Below are 7,812 nucleotides of genomic sequence, written 5' to 3'. Positions count from 1 at the left end.
AAAACGGTTTATGCTAAAATTCCAAATCTAAGTTGGCACATGTTGCTTGCTTTATGCTTGTTTGGACATGAAGAGGCATGCTAAGTAGGCAGGTTGCCAGATTATGGACTTAAGCATGTGTATAAGTGTGACTTGGCAGAACTCCATAACAAACACACACACACACACACACACAGTATGTCTCTGAGGGTGTGACTAGGTGTGTGTATGTATGCATGTGCATACACACTTGCGTGTGTGTGTGTGTGTATGTGTGTGTGTGTGTCTGCGCACGTGCGTGTGTGTGTGTGTGTGTGTATGGGTGCATGTGCATACACCATGAGTACAGTATGTGTGTGTGACTGTGGTATGTATGTACATGTGTATGTGTGTGTGTGTTTGTGGTGAGTGTGTTTGTGTATTTGTTTTTTGTGTCTCCAGCTAGCTCGACTGGTCTAAGAGGAGCAGATGCTGCACTCCAGCGCTGCTTGGTGAGAAGGTGCAAGAACAACCTTCACATCTCCTCTGCTAAAGTGTCCTCCAGAAGACCTTCAGTCTCTCCTCTCTCCCTCCCTCCCTCTCTCACTCACCAACACATATGTTGGTGAAAATGCACGGCTGGTTCCTAATGCATATATTTTAACAGGGGATGGATTCCACTGCATTGATTGGCTGTTTGCAACATATTACGATTGATTTTCAGCTAACAATTTATTTAGAAAATGTCAATATGACATTTAGATCGATCGGCAGAATGATAAATAATTCTAGCTTTCTATTGTGACAACCTATAATTATATTGTACTACTTGTCTAAAGTATGTATATATTGTCAATTTCCATTCCGACATTTCCTTCAGCTACTGTATGTTTCTGTTTTACAATGTGGCATTGATGGATGAGGTATATGAAATCTAATTTCGGTAGAGATTACCTGATGTAATGAATTATTTCTGTAAATGTCAAAATGTTATAAAATTGTTGTTTGGTCAGATATTTATCCCCTTAGCTGCTCCATTAACCTCATTAGGTATTGGAAATTAAGTTGGCTATTTGCTGTTGGTTATTGGGTCCTGCACTGTGCAAACATGTTTGGAAAAGCCAGATACCTTTAAGTAACACCTCCATGCAGTTTGATGCTGAATTTGTATTCTGTGTTTCAATGTGTGTGTGCTTTTGTACATGTGTATGTGTGTGTTTGTGTGTGCATGAACGTTTGTGCGTGCGTGCTTGTGTGTGTGTGTGTGTGTGTTTGTGTGACACAGAACACCCACAATCCATTGGAAGGGCGTCTACCAGGCGCAAAAAACGTACACGACATCCCAGAATGATTTCACCAATACCTCTGGTCATCGACATTCATGATCACGAGTCCATCACATCTCACCAGAGGACTTAAAGGCCTTGTTTTATCCATCTGTGAGGCTCCAATGAATCCCAGTAGGTGGGACCAAAGCGGAAGTGTGTTGCTGAGCATGTGTTTGCATGTGCGTCTGCGTGAGTGTGTGTAGAAATGGCGATAGCTTAGGTCTACGGGGACGAGAATGGTGACAAGGGGATAGAATAATAGCCTCAACAGTCAAAAAGCGGTGAGTACAACAACATCACAGAGTATTGAAGCGGTACCTCGGTCGCTTGGGCCTTTGACGTAGTGCTGAGAAGTACAAATTCAATCTGCAGCTTTCATATTGCAAGAGCACACACACACACACACACACACACACACACACCACAAACACACAGATGACCTGACACACACACACACACACACACATCCACACACACAGATTAACTAGTGTTTGTGTACATATACACACACACTGACACAATGACACAAACCCTGACACACGCACACACACACACACACACACACACACAGGTGTACTGACGCACACACAAACGGGCACTTAAGGAAGCCCACATTAGCACACTTTGCATGAATGCATGCAAGGGTGGCCTTGCACATGTTCATATGCCAACTCAAAGTCAAACCATTTTTCCAGGTCATTCATATAAATAGACCATGAGACCGGACCTCTCATGGCTTATTGAGACATGCAAATCACTGCTCATAAAATAAAATGAAAATGTATGGGAGAAATCGATTCATTATTAATCAATAAAAAATCAATGCTAAAACACCATGATGGAACAATTGGAAGAAAACCCAGAGGCCTCAATTAATCCATTTACCTCGAGTGGGATCTTCAAATGGAGCTGGTTAAGCCCAACACTCGTCCAAAGCACACCATGAAACTTTAATGTGTATTCAGCTGGAGCGGCAGCAGACTGGGTTTCACAGATGAGTTGGTGCTAAACCCACAAAACCCTTGAACATTAGAAAGAATGTGTAGTAAGCTGGAAAGAAGAAATAAAAAAAAACCTGGCGTGTCAATGAATTATTAATTTTTCCAAAGTTTGCATAGCTTTATTTGATCAGACCAGAAATTTGCTTAATCAGAAACTGGTTTCTAATGCATTTTGGATAAAGCGTACACACCACAGTGGTTCCCAGTGAATATCAAGGGCTGTTTGTATTTTACTGTTCTTGAACACAAAGACATAGGATGAGGAGGAGTGCTTCTAGTCTGTAGTCCTGCTCTTCTGTGTAGCATCGATCCAGTCTATAGAAAAGCTTCTTGAAGAGCCTTGTTATTCAGCCTCTTTTTTCACTGTGCCCCTTTCTTCTCAAGCATGCATTTACAAACAAGACATGTGCCTGAAAAATAAATCGATAAATACGGAAATACATCTGAGCAGCGAGCACTTCTCAATGAAAACAGGGGATTACACTGACAAGAGATAAACACAATGTCGAGGGAATAAAGAGTCCGGAAGCACGCTCAGGCACATGCCAGTCATGTTGGTTTATATTTTAAGGTCATTATGAAAAATTATAAGATTAGAGAGGTAAAGAGAGAACAAGGGAGAGAGGGAGAGAGATAAAAGATGGAAAAAGCTTTTAATTTCTCGCCATTCTGAAGCCAGCACTTCAAGATTGCCAAGGGGTGTGTGTGTGTGTGTGTGTGTGTGTGTGTGTGTGTGTGTGTGTGTGTGTGTGTGTTTGTGTGTGTGTGTGTGTGTGGTGTGTGTGTGTGTACACTAGTATAGCCGTATACATTCTTGACTTATATTAACCAGTGCAGGTTGGTTCCTCTTTTTAGTGGCACTGCAGCATTTCCAAGCAACAAACCAATGTGCCTCTTATTATTTGGATTGTTTTTCGCAACCCCCACCGCCTCGCAGAAAAACATATTTATTTATCTCTCGGAGTGTGTCTTCCTTCTGCGCGGCTGACATGCATCAAGTGGGTTGGCCGTAGGCTACCAGCGCGCTCGTCACATCAAAACCATTACGCTCGCCAACTGTGTCTCTGCGCTATCAATCACACTTCCACATAACACAACATCCACGTGCTGCGCACGCACACACCAATACACCAACAAACACACACACATGCACACACACGCACACAGCGATACACCAACACACACACATGCACACACACAGCGAAACACCAACAAACAACACACACACACACACACACACACACACACACACACACACTCACACACACACACCTATCTTCACACAATGCAGGGTGCAACCAAGAAGTCAAGTGGCGAACAATTGCGAGCGTGTCAACCCAGGGCCACACACACCACACACACACACACACACACACACACACACACACACACACACACACACACACACACACACACACACACACACACACACACACACACACACACATATACCGGTACATGTGATAGAGTTTAACGGCAGGTTTCTTCAGCCTTAGCGGCACTAGCATTACATCTCACCGGACAATAAAGAGCAACAGCCAAGAGGACAGCGACGCATTAAAATGATCGAGGAGCGGCGGTGCAGGAGCAAGGGACAGAGTCCTCTCGCAGTGCCGTGCATTGCGATGGGGCATGGCCTGCATTTAAGTTGACCTCGGCGATGACACTCACTTGTCCGGTTTTCGCACATGTGACTCAGGAAACCGGAGGAACCTGTGACAATTAGAAGATGTTTTTTTGTACCATCCAGAGTGCCTTGTCTGGTTTCTCCTTCGTTTTTTTTTTTATTTTGTTTTGATTTGGTGTCACGTTATTCCCATACTTCCAATAAAGATTGATGCTCATTCAGGCAAAACTAAATTGCTCTTCAATCAAACGTTGCAGAGGATTAAGAGGAATGGGTCTTCAGCGGCCCAGAGAATGCAAACCAAACCCGCCTTTTCCTTCCCATTTTCAACAAGACGGGAACGGGGGATTTGCATGGAGGGATATAGGCAGGGGAAAAGCGGAAGAGAATTGGTGGCAGTCTGCTGACCGTTGAAGCCAGCCATATGTAATGAGAAGGGCTTTCACAGGTCACCACACCACAGCAGGTATGGCTCCACACGGCCACCTCACACCTGTCAGTCTTCGCTGCTCATTTGCATTGACATGGCTATTTTTCATTGTGTACGTGTGTGTGTGTGTGTGTGGGTGTGTGTGGTGTGTGTGTGTGTGTGTGTGTGTGTGTGTGTGTGTGTGTGTGTGTGTGTGTGTGTGTGTGTGTGTGTGTGTGTGTGTGTGCGCGTGAGACAGGGTGCAGCTAATTGCTTTAAAGGGTTGATTTAGTACGAATTCAGAAAACAGGATCTGAAGTACCAGAGTTCAGAGTTAAAGAGCCAATACAAAGACGTGGCCAAACGCAATTATTCATGTGTATGAATCGTTGACCATTCGTACGTCCTGCCTCCACAGCATCATATACCCTCTGCCCACACTCTCCCCCGGACACCACAACCTTATCTGAACTGCATCGGTGTTTCACTCCTGTGTGTCCGTGGGCGAGCGGCCTAAGCATAACCTCGGAGGAGCCTCGAGGCTGACACGCAAAATGAAAAGGAGTCAAAGGGAGTCCTCAATCACCTTCAAAGCCAATACCCGCTGTGGGATTATCGCTCTCTTATAATGAATTCCCCTCATCATCATATTTGATGTCGCCCAGAGGGGGTGCGTGTACGTGTGTTTAGGGCTTCCTGGCGACCCGTTGTGTTTATCTGCATCTACGACGTGTTCGAGGGCCTGTATGTTTCTAGAAAGCCGAGATCCTCAGCGGATGAATGGTGAATGGACATTCATGGGTATTCAGCCTTCTCGCTTGTAGCCAATCAAAGCGCTTTACATTACAAATTTTTTACACCAACAGCGGTAGCAAAGCATGCAAGGGAAGCGCCAGCTCTGAGGTAAGGTGTCTTGCTCAGGGACAACTCGACGCTTGGCTAGGCTGAGAAAAGGCCACGAATTGTTATCGGTTCCACTTAAGCGCAATCTCAATTATCTTACTTCCTGAGCCGTGCACACCCATTAAAAGTGCTCGAGAGCGGAAGTGACAGGAAATACAACAGTGACAAGGAAAATAAATATGGAGACTTTCATGAGGCAGTATTCCACGTAACAGAAAAAAGGATTTCGCTCCGTGGGAAGTCTCTCACCGGTTGAAAAAACTCCTTGAGCTGGGGCCTATATCGCTCCAAATAAAACATACTCGTAAGTCAATCTCACCATCCCGCCAGCATACGCACACTCAAAGGACCTCCGTTCCGGGCCTTCTGTTGTGAGGTTAACACTGAGCTATGAGAATCCCAGGATTGAGCCAGCCCCCTTCTGGTCGCCAGAGGACCTGCTCTCCTCTAGCTCCTTTCGCTCCTCTCGCCATAGCAATGCTAGTTTATTAGAATCCGGCACCTTGCAACCATGCTGCTCTCCTTTCCCATTAATGCTCCTCAAACGTCTCAAGGAGTTTCCGAGTAGACCCAGGACACCGATTATCATGTCTGAAAGCACTCAGGGTCAGCGCACAAATCGTATAACTGTGCGTTTCAATAGCAACAAGAAGTATGAATTGAGCCATGGATAATAAGGTCCGCAAACGCACATAGAGATACAGACACAAACACATACCAAGAGATAGATAAAAACCTGCCAAGGACAAAGCAGTGGCAGCTATAGTTGAAGGCCCCGTTCTGCTGAAAAAGAACATCCCATTGCTACGCAGGTGTCGATAAAAAAGAAATCTTTTGCAATTCGCTGTACTCCCGTACACAATGGGACACAGCTCGGAGACTGAAAGTGAATGGTTTCAGTGAGAGAAGAATGAAGCAACTAGACTTAAAACCATGAAAAAAATCGAAACCAGATACAATGAGCACCACCGTGAGACATGCGTGACATTATAAAAACACGTCGAGTGGTATATGGAACGGAAATGCTCGGCATGATTAGCCAAAACAAACCGAACAATGCTAAATTAATCTTAACGGATGAAATTTCCCATCCTCTGTATCTGCAGCTTGTGAGCAGTTAGCAAGCAAAGCAGATGACATGGGATTACCCAGTTACTATGGTGACCGCCGGTTCTTCACCAACCAGCAGACACCTCCAGCGCCCCTGTCCACCACTGTAGCTAGCTGTGGAGTGCGTGATAAAATCGCCTCTAACTGTGGAGGCAAAACATTGCTCCAAAATATAAATGGTTTTATTGCTCCCATTAATACATTTAATGCAGTAAGCAGGATGGCAAGTATTGGATATTTTGAGCCAAGGCTAGAGAGAATACATTTTGTATATTAAGGTCAGAGTGGGCAATAGACAAGAGATGTTTCTGAATATACCTAAATATTCCAGAAAAAAAGGCTTCTGACATTGTGCGAGGATAGTCGCTCAATGTTTATCATAAATCATATATCATTGACCCTTCATCATGAAATGCATTTTGTTCGACATGCCCAGGTAACTTTCAATATAGGGACGTTTTCAACACAAAAAATAATCATGTCTGTCAACGCTGTAACAAATGACACGCATATTCCTCGGGGCGACGGCAGTTGATGACGATGAAGAGGTACATCAGTGGAAAGAAATGACAGCCCACCGCACAGACGGTGGCATTGAACTCCGCCGTCCCTCTCCATCTAACTCCATCTTGGCGTCCCCTGTGGTAGCCACTGCTCAGCGCAGCACCTTAATGTGTGCGTTCCGTCAGGGCGTTTTTTATTCATTAATGGAAGGAATCCAAGCAAGGTCTCGCTGTCTGTCACCCAATGTAATGTATCTAAATGGACCTGCCCTTGTACGCAGCCAGGAGTGGAAACAAAGGAGGCCTTCGACCTGGCCAAGTAAGTGCGAGGGTGTGTGTGTGGTGTGTGTGTGTGTGTGTGCATGTGCATGTGCATGTGTATGTGTATGTGTGTGTGTGTGTGTGTGTGTGTCTGAGCGAGGGTGTGGACACGTGTGTGTGTGGATATGTGTCAATTTTTGTTTAGATGTGTCAATTTGTGTGTTTAGATGTTTGTGTGTGTCTGTGTGAGGGTGTGGATATGTGTCTGTGCTTGTTTCAATTTGTGTTTTAAGATGTGTGCAAGTGGGCGTTAGTGTATTTTTATGTGTTTGTGTATTTGTTTTTGCATGTGTGCGTGTGTGTGTGTGTGTGTGTGTGTGTGTGTGTGTGTGTGTGTGTGTGTGTGTGTGTGTGTGTGTGTGTGTGTGTTATATGCACTCAGATGGATGTTTGCATTGAGTTCCTTCATTATTGCCCGGGAAGGTAAAGCATTACATTGAAAACAGGAGCAAAGGATCCGGGTCCCCAGAGACTATGGATCGGAGGCGCACCCAGCGAGAGGTCCTGTTTATGCTTATGCTAATTCCCACTAATATGCTCAAGTATACGGATGCAAAATGCATTCTCTGCACGTGGCTTTGAAATAATGAGCTTTCGCTATCCAGCTGCTTTTCTTCAGCTGTTGTAGCCTGTATTGTCTACAGTAATTTAG

This window comes from Gadus chalcogrammus, chromosome 20 (assembly GCF_026213295.1).
Source record: "Gadus chalcogrammus isolate NIFS_2021 chromosome 20, NIFS_Gcha_1.0, whole genome shotgun sequence".
In the NCBI taxonomy this organism is placed as follows: domain Eukaryota; kingdom Metazoa; phylum Chordata; class Actinopteri; order Gadiformes; family Gadidae; genus Gadus; species Gadus chalcogrammus.
Note: the sequence above shows the minus strand (reverse complement) of the source record.